Genomic DNA, 14280 nt, shown 5'->3' with positions numbered 1-14280 from the left:
CACTGATAAAAAGAATAGTTTCAGTTGTTTCGTTTACAATTTTTTTATAGGAAAGCAAACATGTTTAAACATGACTGAATTTTGAATATAACAAAATTTTCAGACAGCTCAGAGCATGATTCAGCATCTCCTTGGTTATAATCCTAGAATCCATCTGCTAGGCCATAAATGTAGGTTAAACATATTGTCCCCATTTTCAATAGTTTTACAGCATTTATCGGAATATAAGATAAGCATTGATATAAAGCATCAAAGGGCACTGGGAAGAAGTAAATGTAGCAAAATTAATTAAAATGGTAAATTAAGGTGGGATCTTAATTTCAGAAGCCGGGGATTATGTACCACAATATGAGGCATAAATTGATAGTGGGATATATTACCCTTAACTGTAGCCATAAAAGCTAAATTACTAGGTAAGCTAAAAGTTTAGGTACAAAAATCACATTATGTTCCTACCAGTTACAAATATACAACAGGCAAAATAAAATATTCCATACAGGACGCGGAACTTCAGTTCGGCGAAAGTAAAAAAAAAACTCAGTTAAGAATTACCAATTTTTCCATATGAAGGTTATGGTTGCAAAGCAGAGCTCAAACTCGCCATCCACCATTTATGGCAGACAAGAGTTACTGCAAATACTACTTAAACTTGAAAAAATTTAACAAAACAAAGGAAAATATCTTGGAATAGAAAATATTTTCATGAAATTGAACACCTATTCAAGAATCTGAATTTATTTGTATCCAAAATCAATACTTTTTAGTTAACATATCATTTTAGTATCTATTATATAAGACAGATTTGAAGAAGTGACCCGTAAATCACTACCACAGGGATTGTACCTATAATAATTAACACTAATTGTCACATTAAAGTTGTATTTTGTAATATTAGACTTATATTTTACTGTCTCAAACTGCGATTCAAATGATGCAATCTAAAATACGCCAGTCACTTGAACAAATATGGAACACAACTAACTTTAAAAAATGTATTTTTCAGTTTGAATAACAAACACTTCTTCAATTATCTTATCTACAAGAACAACATGAACATCCTCTTCAGTTTTCATTCTTAACAGATCATGAGATGGCATCCAACATCACAAAAAGGATGTACTTGTTCTGTTATTGTACATATATGTCCAACAGCAAACAATTTCTCATCCACAATATTTTCTATGAAATATGATATAACTAATATCACACTATCCAGGTACAAAACAGTGTAACAGTTTTTTCATTTGTACTTTTCAGAATAAAGAAATTTTCCTTTGTCTTAATATTCTGTGTGTTATTCTATAATCTTTTACATTGTTCAAATCAATCTTAGCAAGAACATAGCATTGTTCTTCTTTAGATGCAAAATTTCCTTTTGAATATTCAGTGCCAGAGGGTTTTTCATCACCTGACATAAGTTAACCAGTATTATTTGGACAAACTCTTGATAGAAAATCTAACCAACAGGGTTTGCATCAGCAATCATTTCAGTACTTTTAGTTCAGATATACAGATCTGTAAACTTGTCCGAATTACTCTTCCTTGTATTTTCATACTCATAGAAATTGTCACACTCATACATGTTAAAGGTAGCACTCTACAATTAATTTCAAGTTCCTCAGCCCTCAATGTCCTACAAGCAATACGTCAATCTATTCTGATACCAAACTACACAACCTGGAAAAAGAAAACACATTTTGTTGAGAACGTATATGACATAAGATTGCAAATCTACAAAGAAATTATCCCATCTGCATTAGGCAGGCAGTAAAAAAAATGCAATTCATTCTGTTGAAGCCCAAAATCTACAGTGGACGGAGACCCAAAACAACACATTTCGTCCCTCTGGCAAAAATCAAAAATACAGGCTAAAGGAATACCGTCTCTGCTTTAGCTACTCTCTAAACATGCAAAATATCACAAAGTAACAGGTGCTCAACCTTGTAGATTTTTTGCTACTGCTAAAAGTTGTCCTTATAAAATTAAATTAAAAAAAAATAATATGATGGACACTTGTATGAAATAACAAAAAAATTATACCCTAAAAATTTAAATGTAGACAACAAATATTATCATATCTTTATCTTAAATTGCAATTAAATAATGAATCTAGATCAGCAAATCAAATGTCACAAGTTAATTTTCTTAAAAGGAAGTGGCTAGCTGTACGGGCCCGTACGGCTAGCCAAAAGTTCTATCCGTACGTGAGTCACGTACGACTAGCCTGGACAAACTGTATTGGCTAGCCGTACGGCACTTTTCAAAAATAAATGGAAGTCGAAAATGCATATGTTATTTTGTGTCTTTAAATGACGATTTTAATCAAATCTCCGCATTTGTCCTAGTTTGTTCACTTCAATAAAGATGCTCCGCAATTTTGCACAAAAAAAATGAATACAAGTTAGCGTTGTATAATCTAGCTTAATAAAATTAAGTGTCAAAGTTGCATGTTATATCGTCCTTAATGTTCATGCTTATGATTTGTATGAAAGATGAATTGTTAAATCTGTTAAGCACATGGATCGAATAAATAATGATTGGAGGGGAATAAATAAATACATGTAAATAAAAAAAAAAGAATATTAGAAAAAAATGGTGAAAAAGAAAATAATTTAATAATGCAAACTTTCCTTAATGATCGACGATGGACAAACTTCTATACAGACGGTAATTGACGCAATTATCAGTGCCCAACAACAATTATTTTCGGTGTTTTTTTTTTTTCAATTTAAAAATTAAACTTAATGAAACAAAAAAGGATTATCATCAAAATTTTGTAAACTATTTCAATTGATGTTATGTAACTGCAACCAAACGCTATTTTTTCTCGACGTCTTGAGAGGACAAAGTACATTCTTTACTGTAGCCAATGTGTCGATTAATCTCTAAAAAGTAAACATTCTTGACTAAAATTCTCACTTTAAGTCATAATTAACATATGCACATTCGCCTTCCATATATTTTTGAAAAGTGCTGTACGGCTAGCCAATACAGTGTGTCCTGGCTAGTCGTACGTGACTCACATACGGCTAGAACTTTTGGCTAGCCGTACGGGCCCGAAAAAATGTAAATGAAAGAAAGTTACAGCCGGCTTATTCAAGTTATTTTATAAAAATAATTTATTTTCTCATTACAAAAATATATTTTTTAGGCAAACAAAGATGAATATTACTATATTTGCCTTTTATTTGGGTGTATCTATTCTGGGTATAGGTTGGGTACTTCGTGCGGGTCGATTTGTGCCGCCGATTTCCCATGTTTCCGTAGCCAAATATCCCCATAATAACCCCTCGGAATTAATTTCATTCAAGGACGGCAATCGCCAAATATTTGCAACATTGCTTTGTTTCTCTAGGTCTTTGGTATTTTGCCTCGCGGGCAGAAACTTCATGATGTGAATTTTTTTGTTGTTGTTTTTTTACGGAAGTACAAACTAGCCGGTCACTTGTTTTCTAAAATCTGATTCGACAATCACAACTTGTTCGACCAATCAGAAGCGTTGATTCATACCAAGGTGCGTAATGCACACAATCGCTCATAATGCACAAAAAAAACTTTTTGAATTTAACGAAACGGACAAAAACATCACCTGTTTATAAAATCAAATGGGCAATAGAGTTCTTTCAGTTCTCACTCGAGATAAGAGGCAACCTATACCCTCAGAAATCTAAACGGATTTACGTGATTCACAAAAATGATCCTGGAGGCTGGCTAAAATACGGAACTTACGGACTTTTCCGGATGTTATTCTAATAATAAATATACAGCTAGCAAACGGGTTGTAGCACTTACCGTGGTGTCAGAACAAAACATATTGTTATATATAATGACATTTACCTTCTTCAGCTTCTGAAAACCTCGAAATCCACCAAAATCGCATGTTTACAGTTTCTTCAAGTGTTATCTTTCTATACTTCCGGTTTAGAAAATCACGTTACCTTCAGCGCCACCTAACCCAACCAAAGTTTATATTTAGCAACCAATAGATTACACGAATACATGTGCGGTTAGTTTTAAACGAGGGAAAAATCAAAATGGCTGAAAAATGAAAGTGCTTGTTTATTGGACTTTGGCGAACAACTGGTCGTTTGTCAGCACTGCCGCTGATCGGGGAGGGTCAATGCCTGGGACAAGAACATTTTCCAAGTTCCAGGAGAAATGGTATCCTGCTATACCCATCGCATGTAAGTTCTTCATCTGCACGCATGCTTCCGAGCACAAGGACAGTCTTGATAATTAAAATAAGATTGCTCTTGCTTTCAATTAAAATTCAAAAGGTCATCCAAAATACCTAGCAAAATGCCAGTCTTCTGGAAAGTTATCGGTCCGGACGGCCGACCGAAAATTTGGCATCTTGGCCGAAATGGTTTTTAAGGAACAATCGACCATATATCTGGAAATTTTGGAGGAAATTATTTAAATTCTCATAGCCACAAAATTTCCACTTATAAATGAATGAAACTTAACTTAAAAAAGAGATTTTAACTGTTAAATTATTAAGTTTTTTTGTCATTTATTAACATTTTTTCGGATAACACGAAGTCCGGATAAGAACAAAAATAAAATGATTTATTTTGCTTATTCAAAGTCAGTGTTTCCTTTGGCAGGTTTGCAACATTTGATCATCTGGAGGATTCCTGGAGAGGTATGTTCTTCACCATCGAAGAAATTCAAAACCATAGTGCAACTGGTAAAAAGGCCAACAAAGACCAAGTTTGATCCTGCCAAATTTAACTTAATCAGCAAGCTCGTTCAGAAACATTTTGATATCAGGAAGTGGTCATTAAGACACAAAATGTGAAGCAGTTAGTATTCCAAGTGACAATGTAAAATCAAGTATTGACATAATGAAAATTACTTTTGTGCTGAAAAAAAAAGAAAGAAAAGAAATAAAAAAGAATTGTGTCCAGGGTTCTGATCTCAAAAGTTGTAATTTAAGTTTTACCTCATCTGAGCGTACTCGAGATGAACTTTTGTGATTGCCTTTGTCTGTTGACCTGTGCTGATGTAAAACAATGTCAGCTTTGTTCTTTTGAAAATGTTTGAACATGTTTGAAAATGTCAAATGACCCCTTGATTTGGATATATTAACATGTTCGACCATGTTATGGAATCTTTATTTGTATATGTTTAAACATGTTTAGATGTGTTTGGATCGTGGTGCCATTTAATGTGAATGTTTAAACATGTTCCATCATGTTTTGGGAACATTTTTAATCATGTTTAGATGTGTTTGACAGTAAAGTAGTAGTTACATGATCAACCATATTAAAACATGTTCTGTGAACGTTTTCAAACATGTCCAAAACATGATAGCTGGATAGAACAAAAACATGTCAAAATGTGATTGACCATGATACTCTTTTTTTGATCATCAAACATGACTAATCACGATTGTTGACTGATCCTGTTAGATCATGGTGCCATTTCACGTGCATGTTTAAACATGTTTAAAACATGTTCAAAACATGTTCAGACATTTCGAAATAACATGTAAGAACATGTTTAAAACATGTTAAGACATGTTTCAATCATGAAATTTTCGCTAGGGCAGCGCAAATGACGTTTGAAATTTTAAAATTCATAGCTGTGATATGTAGTATATTCTAAAAGTGATTTTTCAATGTGATATTAGTAATCTTTTATCAATTTTTTATTATTCTTGATGCATGATATGTTCTTAACTTGAATTGATACCATTTTACTCATTTTCATTTAAAATCATTCAATAATTTCTTAATATCTGCTCATAACACTGTAACCATTTCTTAATAGTATTTTATTAGAAGTATTTTATTATCATTATTATTGCTGTACAACGCCATTGAATATGAATGTTTTGTAAAAATAGGCGTTTAAGTAAATAAAAAGTTTCAAGTTTCAAGTTTTACCACTGACAGAGCCTACTTATCAAATGAAGGTGCAAATGATCACAATGTCTTGTAGTGCCTTTACTTACAGTAAATATACTACATTATTAATATTACAGGGCTTTGGTTGATGGAAGAGTTGGAGTCATTTACTCTTTGATCTTGGCTCGTGACTTCCAAACTATAATACTTCTCTTTCTTTTCTTATATAATGTGACTTCCAATGTCTCATATTTTGTAGTCTCTGACTTCCAAATTTTGGATATTCTTATGATTTATAGATTTTTGAAAAATAAAATGTTGATAAAGTATAAACATTTATATGATGATAGTTTTTTCTATAACAATTTATCATGTATGATTATAAAGAATTCACCAACACCTTTCATTGGCGTCCGCGCCGAAGCGCGGCGCTCTTATGGAATGAAATCAGATTTTGTGAAAGGGTAACTGCAAAATCTTGGGCTGGCCTTTTTGTCAGGGATAATAGCCGATCATTCCGATTATTACAAAAAATGAGCGATATGTACGATAAAATAAACGAACTAGAGAATTTCGCATAAACATATTTTTTAAAGGTTTTTTTTTTTGTTTTTTTTTTTTTTAATATGTTTTTCATTGAGCCTTTTTTTTTTCGAACTCAATTAATCGCATGCAAACTTCCCCGATATAGGGTAATTTGAAAGACTTGAGAAAAACAGTAAGAACTAAATTTTTTTTGTTGGTTCTTTATTTTTTTAAGGTACTTTTCGGTTTAATTGCGCATTAGAGTTAGAATCAAGTCTTTTGATAATTTCACGTGAACGTCAATATCGCCGGCCATTTTCTCAGGGGTCCATTTTCAGAGTTGCAAGAGCTGGCAGTCAAGATGTGTAAGGTTTTAGGAATATGCCAAGGCTACCATTTAGTCACTAATGTAGAAGAATTTGCTGATAAAGCGGATATGCTACTGATATAGATGATTGTTTTAGGAGTGTAAATCGAAACGACACAGTGAGATTGATACCAAACAATGAAGGATTGGAATACTGGGTAGATGCAGAAACAATAATATTAGGAGAGTGAGAGGTTATGAGCGCGATGTATGGTAAAGACCTGGGTATATAGAATATAACGAGTTTTAGACGAAGAAGAAAAAGAGAAAGGTTGAACAACGAAGATTTAAGTCAAATGTATTACACGAATGGTATTACAGAGGTACTTATGCAGTTTATAATAATTGATGGAGATGATTCTTAGGGTTATTGATAGAATGTGGGATCAAGGATCATAGGATCAGACAATTTTTTGAAGCATTACAAAGTAGTAGATGACCCTTATCATTTGTTGACAATAGATAATTACAGTAGCATTATATTTTCTCCATGTCAAAGTAGTTTTTTAAATAGTGTTTTGACTCCCTATGAACGTGATATTAGCGGTAGCTCTTCAGAATAATGTGTGCCGGCTGTTGTACTTAATACTTTGAAACTTAAATTGAGCTTTCTAATTGTTTTTTGTTACCCCAATATTTGTGCATTGGATTTACACCAGTTTTTTATAGATTTTCCCAAATATGTAAGAGAATTTGATCCCCATGATTTCCAGAATATGAACCCTCTGCTGTTTCTAAAAGCAGAAATGAAACAATCTAGTGGGGATGAAAACAGTCAATCAAGATGCCAGAAAGAAAAGATCTATTTACAGACACAATATGGTTCATCAGTTTGTTGGTTCGGATCATTATTATGCAGGATGTAGTTCAAGAAGTTTAATTCAAGTACAAAAAAGGAAAGTGTAGGAAAAAATTCCAGTCCTTACAAAAGGTGTCCTGAATTGTTCCAGGTAAACTAATGAATATGTAAATGTCACCATTAGATTTTGATACGTATGTGTAGATGTTGGCAGTGTTTTGTGATGTGCAAGTCAAAGTATGGTTTTTTGTTAGATTGATTTGAAACAAACTGGACATATTAAGCATATGAAGAGTTTATTTCGTTTACAGCCAATAAGCATTGCTGCAGTGTGTCGATTCTTGTTCCCAAATCAACCAAACGATTAAAGACAACCAATGAAACTGTTTTTAAATAGTTAGGTGTTGATGCACCTTGTGATGTTTGTCAGACCTGTCATACAAATAATTCGACATGGGTGTAAAACCAGCTTTGTCTTACTTTAAGAATTTGTTGTTCCAGGAAATATACCAGCATTGCTTAAACATTTGTCCTAGTTTGGAAAAAAGGCTTATTGCAAAAATAAAATATTTTCATGACAGTAGTAATGTTGCCTGGAGGTCAATACGCTGAAAGAGGTTTAGATTCTTAATTCTGCCTTCAAACACTCTTGAAGTGATTACAAAGATGCATTATCTTTTAAAAACTTGCCATTTGTTGTGGTTCATTTGTGATTCTGACAAAAAAGCTGTGCAAGAGAAAATGATAAAAATGGTGTTGTGTCAATGCCAGAAAATACATAAAGCATTGCTTTTGGTTAAAGGAGCATAATGCGTTGTATCGAAAACTTTTGACTTTGAATGGAAATTAACCACGAAGAAAGTTTGTACTTCACATTTTTAGAAAGTGAAAGACAAAAGTAATTTAATTTATGATTCTTTTGATGAAGATGTTCTTGTCTCTGTCAACCCATAAAATTTGTGTTTTCTTGAAAATGGTCTGCATATACCAAGAACCCTCATAAACCAGTCAACATTTCTTGATATAGCGAGAATGGTGAAGAGTTTAGCATTTCCTTGGTTATTTCCTTTAAGGATGTAATGGCTTTTAAACAAAAGCGTTTTGTTTTAAAATCTTACCTAAAATGTATATTTAAATACGCAAGGTTGTATGATTCAATTCTTTGTTTCATATTACATATTTATTGCATACTGTGTTGTCATATGATTGTCATGTTTTGAAAAAACTGTCAGCATAAAAATGAAAATCACACATGCAAAACAATGGTCAAATGGAACCTGTTTCTGCAGGGTCGTATTCGAAATTTCATGTGAAAATAGATTTGTTGGAAAACTCTTACATGTTTATGGAAGAAAAATTAAGGGGCACTGTTGCATACTTCAGAAACATGTTATATGACTTACTGTCTTCTTTTTAGATGTTTAGGCCACCACATTGTTCATGACACTATCAACCGATGATAATCATTGGCCAGAACTTGGCATGACTTTGGAAAACTTGGAGTTCAAATCTGCATTTGGTAGATCTTTCTTTGACAGTTTTACGAAAAGATCCTTTGTTAGCAGCTATACATTTTGAACGGCGTTTTCGATCTCTAATGAAGAATGTTATTTTAAGTGAATCTCAACCTTTGGGTAAAGTAATGTGATTATTTTGCTAGGGTGGAATTTCAGAACAGAGGAAGCCCGCATATTCACATGTTTCTGTGGGTTGCAGATGTTCCGAAAGAAATTGACAATGCTAACAGCTGCTACTGCTTGAAATACATTAATAGAACAATATTTCTAACATTCTAATGAAAATGTTGACCTGAACTTTTATGCTCTTGTAAATAGACTTCAAATTCATCATCATACCTCTTACTGTTGTAAAAAAAGGTCATGTCGGTTTGGTTTTTCCCTAGACAAGTATCAACAAATTACCAACTCCTGCGAAACATGCAAGTACAAGCAAAAAACAAAGGTAGGTTTTATATAACAGCTCGGAACTTCAATAGTAGGTTTGTAAATGATTTACAATGGGTGTTATTTTGCGTCACTGGCGAGCAAGATATGGATTTGCAATATATTCAGAATGCAGAAAGGAGCAGCTTACTATGTTTGTTCGTATAATATGCAAATCCGAGCCTGATGATCTAAAAAATGCTCTTGGTGATTTGATTTGCAAATGGTTTTTGAAAATGCAAATATGTCTAATGCCAAGATAATGTTTCGTCTAATGAAAATTGGAAGCTATGTGTTTTAAAACAACAGAAGAATGAGTTCACAAAGAGCTTGCATTTCGAATGGGTTCATTACAGCTTTTTTGCATGCATCTAGAAGAATTGTATGTACTTAATACTGCCACAAATAAAAGGGTTGAAAAATTCTCGAACTGCTTAGAATTGGCTGACCTGCCTGATAATGACCAATGTGTTTCAATAAATTTAGACTATACGAAATCGAACCATTGAGGCTTTAATGAGCAACAGTGTTAAAACTTTCTTCATGGTTAGAAAGGGTAAGTAAGCTCAAAGTTAAGCAAATTTGTTGTCACACATATGATGTTGGTTTAGAAAAGAAAAAATTTTGTTGTGTGTCAGATTACATTTCATTGCTCTTGAGGATATATTATGTAAGCGCTTTGTTTTACTATTCTCTCTATAGAGTCGAGGCCCGATTTGTTGGTATATTGTGAGTCTGGCGCGCATTTCTTTTGAACAGAAAAAAATAAGTTTGAATATAGATGTATTAATTATCATTATTTACACACTTGAATTACGAAGATTGAAAAATGCAGTAAGAGCGTATTTCGCTTTTGTGAGCAAGACTTGCTCTGTGCAGTGAAGACTTGTTACTAGACTGTTACGAAATGATGATGTACCTTGTTACTTCAATTCAGTTGGAATTTTCAGAAATACAGATGATTCCTGACATGAAATGGATTTGTTAGACAGTAGTTATAGTGAATTACATATTAAGAGTGTGTGATATTCTGTTGAATATAATACTTAAGAAAATGTATTTATCACTTAAAAGAGTAAATATCCTTGAACAATTAAATGTAGGTGGAAAATGAATCGAAATTTTTCAGATTTTTTTTCAGTGAGTGCTGGAAGTGGCCGTAAATTTTTGTTGCTTCTGAGTTGGATGTTACAATTTATAAAGTGTTGTTTGATAGATAATAAGGGATGTGGTAATGGTTGTTTGTGGTGATGAAAGCAATGTCAAATGGTATATAGATGTGAGGTACAGTTTGGTTAAAATACCAAGTCAAGCAATATTTAGAGTGATCCCTTTCTTGATTTCCTGTGGCGATACAAGAGATTGTCGTAGGATAGTAACGCGCTCAAGATTTTATGTTGATGAATAGTATGGTGAAGTTTTCTATGTGATTACATAAGTAGGAGGCTTTCAGAAATTAAAGATGATAAAGGGAATTGTGAATGAGGTTAATCTGATAGATGGTAGAAGTAGTTCATATACCATGTATAAACAATTTAATGGGGCGAGAATTGTATAAGATGAAGAATAATTACTAGCTGGCATTTTGTTTACAACCTAATCTTGTTTAAGAGCGAGGAATAGCGCACGCGCCACTACTCGACTCGCACTCTCTCTCCCCGCCCTCCTCTTACCTCCACCACTCACCGCACTAGAGTAGGCTTTCTTTACACCCCCACATCTCTCTCTCTCTCTGCGCTCCCCCTCGCATCTCACACTCTTCACCTCCACGCCCGCCATTCAACATAACCTCTCCCACTCCTCTCTCATTAACCCCGAGCTGCACTCACTCCACTCTCCTCGCGCGCTTCGCACTCTCGCGCACACACTCTCTCCTCTCTCGCACTTATCTTGGTCACACTTGCCTCACCAACCCGCACTCGCGGCTCCTCAGACTGCCTTCACAGCTCCCTCGCTGCCTCATCTCTCAACTCGCTCCTCTCGCTCTCTCTCTCGCACACCATCTTCACTGTGTTGGTGGTAGAGTCTCATCACACACTCATCACCTCAACAATGGATAGTCAACTCGCGTCGCTCTCGCAATATTCATTCTCTTTCTCAACCGCCTCCAAGCTCTCTGCGTATTCATTGAATCTGTGAATGTGAGTTTGATGACCTTCAGTTGCGACAAGTGTTTAAAAACAAGTGGTTGTGATTTCATTAGTATTGATCGAGTTGAGTATTCCTTAATCATGGATGGAAGGCATGTTGTAAGGTCTCAGTTTCCATTAATGTTATCATGGGCTTGTACAATACATAAAGTGCAAGGTTTGTCTTTAAATAAAGTTGTCATTGATTTAGGAGAATCTGTGTTTGAACGTGGGATGAGTTATGTGCTTGCTTTGAGTCGAGTTACATCTTTGTCTGGATTGTATTTACTAAAATTTTCTCCACATGCTGTTCAGCCTCCAGCTGGTGTTTTGGAAGAGTATGAAAGGCTAAGAAATCTTCATTGATCAATAAAGATTGATTCTCTAATTTGCAATTGGACTTGATATTAAAGAAAAAAACTTAAACTTTTTATCTGTGTTATTACAATAATAGTGTGTTCAATTTTATTACTCCTAGAATTTGAACAGCTTTATGACAAATAGTTTCCTATAAACAACTTGTTATATAAAATAAATTCTCAACACATGTATCAGAGTTTTTTCTCAAGTTTGGGAATGGTGTTGGTACTAGACTAATTGGGAAAAAATGCGTTATTTTGATTTAAATTGGCAAAGAAAAATTTATGCATTTTTCAGCTAAAAATAAAATTAGTTATCATCAATAAAGATATCTAACAGCTTCCATTGTCCAAGTAGAACTATTGAGTGGTGATTTATATGAATATGTTGAATTTAAATGATTTCAGAGAAATCACTTGGCCTTGTGGGAATTTTGATCAGCCATTTTGGGAATTAAAACATAGAAGTTGGGAATTTTCAGGTCTATTTTCTATTGGGAACAGTACTGTTTTAGGGTAGTAGTTATATACTGAAAAAAACACTGTATATATCATCATTAATTTTTATCACTCAAAAATGTTCATAATCTGACATGCAGTTTTGGGCCAGTATATTACCTCACAATTAAAGTCCTACAATGTAAATTTTCATAACTGAATATAATATTATTTTCTATTTCCCTGATTGTTTTTTTTTAAAAGAATGGTACTGGTCATTTACAGTCACTATATCTGCTTTTTTTTTTTATAAAAAAGTATTTTCTATTCAGTTAGTTTTTTGTTTTATTCAAATATGTTAAAAACTTTCATGTTTTTCATTTTATAAAAAAGGTGTTCTAACATCTCACAATAGAAGATTTAAATACTTTTGAGTTAATATGGAAATGTGCATCATTGTTAATTTGTAGCTGCTAAAATTAAATAAGATGACACTTCAATTTTACCATTATCGATTGCCTTGATTGTTCAGTAAAAAAAAAACAACATCAAAAACAAGAAAAACAACACCATTTTTTAATAATTTACAATTTTAGAAAAATAGTGGGGCATTTTTACTTGTTATAACATATTAAAAGATGTACTTCAGTTTTCTTAATACAAAAAAAAACTTATAATGTTACAACAGCTAGTATGTCAAATCTAAAATATTGAACTTTACATTTTTAGGCATTTCATTTTCATTACCTTAAAATGTAAACAAAAAATAATTATACACAAAAAACTTATTCACATCCTTGATGCATTTTCCTGAATTTCCTTTACCAGTCTGATGAAAAGTGCACTGTGACCGGGAAAGTCCTAAAAAAGTCAAAAAACTTCCTGACGTATGAGGGCAAAAATGGTAAAATGACTTACTTTAACATGGTTACTGGAAATGCTGATAATATCACAATTATAAGATGCTACTTAAGGCACAAGTTCAACATGATCAGGGAAGGCTTGTCCTACAAGTGAGTATAAACTTCCAATTTTCAGTTGGTTTTATTTATTTACAGAAAGAACACAGTGTTGTTACTGTAGAACTGCTTTTTCCAGGCAATTGTTTTATTTCTCTAATATTTACAAATTGGCGACCTTGCAAACTTGATACATGTTTTAAACAAAAACTGGCTTATTATATTTTCCACTAGTATTCCTACTTAATACATCATAAAATTATTAACTGTTTTTTTTTTCTTTATTTAGGTTTTCCAATGTTATCCAAAAAACAGATGGATGTTGGGCTGTACAGACCAGCTCAGTAACAATAGTTCCACCTGTACATTGTGCAGTTCAAACAATTCCTCCTTTACCAGAAGATGTGCCTGCAACTGGTCAAAAAAGAAGTATTTCAGAGGCATTGACATCTCCAGAAAAAAGCACAATCTGTGCTAAGATTGCAAAAGTATGTGTGATTTCATTTTATCAGTAGACTTTCAGGAAATTTCCTGATAAAAATGTTTGCAGGTTTACTTACTTACCAGAAGTTTCAAAAACTATAAACAAACCATTGTTATGCGCTTGATATCTTTAAAAAAACAATCTTTCTTATTGAATACCATCTTGATTTAAAAACTCTAAACACAAAATTAGAGAGCATACAATTAGAGATATGTGTGAGTGTGTTTACTAACTAGCTAAAAGTTCTATTTATTTTCACTTTTTATTGCTGCAATGGACATTTTCATTCCAGTGAGACTACATGCTGTACATTTGTCATTGTGACAACATAATAAGTTCTTTTCCAGGTTTCAGATGTAACACTTAAAAGAGATGGAACTCTACCAGTCAGGTGTCTTGGCTTAATCGATCACTCAGGCCGAACA

General features: G+C 33.2%; 1 long non-coding RNA gene across 1 annotated transcript; it reads right to left on the bottom strand.

Annotated features, from left to right (window-relative positions):
- Positions 1 to 719: 719 nt before the first annotated feature.
- On the bottom strand, positions 720 to 3919 carry LOC132758637 (uncharacterized). The gene is made up of 2 exons (XR_009629607.1): positions 3838 to 3919; positions 720 to 1677 (listed from the first exon to the last, which is right to left on the bottom strand). It is a non-coding gene; the product is annotated as an uncharacterized LOC132758637 (long non-coding RNA).
- Positions 3920 to 14280: the final 10361 nt, after the last annotated feature.

Source organism: Ruditapes philippinarum, unplaced genomic scaffold, assembly GCF_026571515.1.
Source record: "Ruditapes philippinarum isolate M1 unplaced genomic scaffold, ASM2657151v2 ctg6488_1_1_1_1, whole genome shotgun sequence".
In the NCBI taxonomy this organism is placed as follows: domain Eukaryota; kingdom Metazoa; phylum Mollusca; class Bivalvia; order Venerida; family Veneridae; genus Ruditapes; species Ruditapes philippinarum.
The sequence above is the reverse complement of the archived record's forward strand: the minus strand, read 5'-3'. Positions and strand labels throughout refer to the sequence as shown.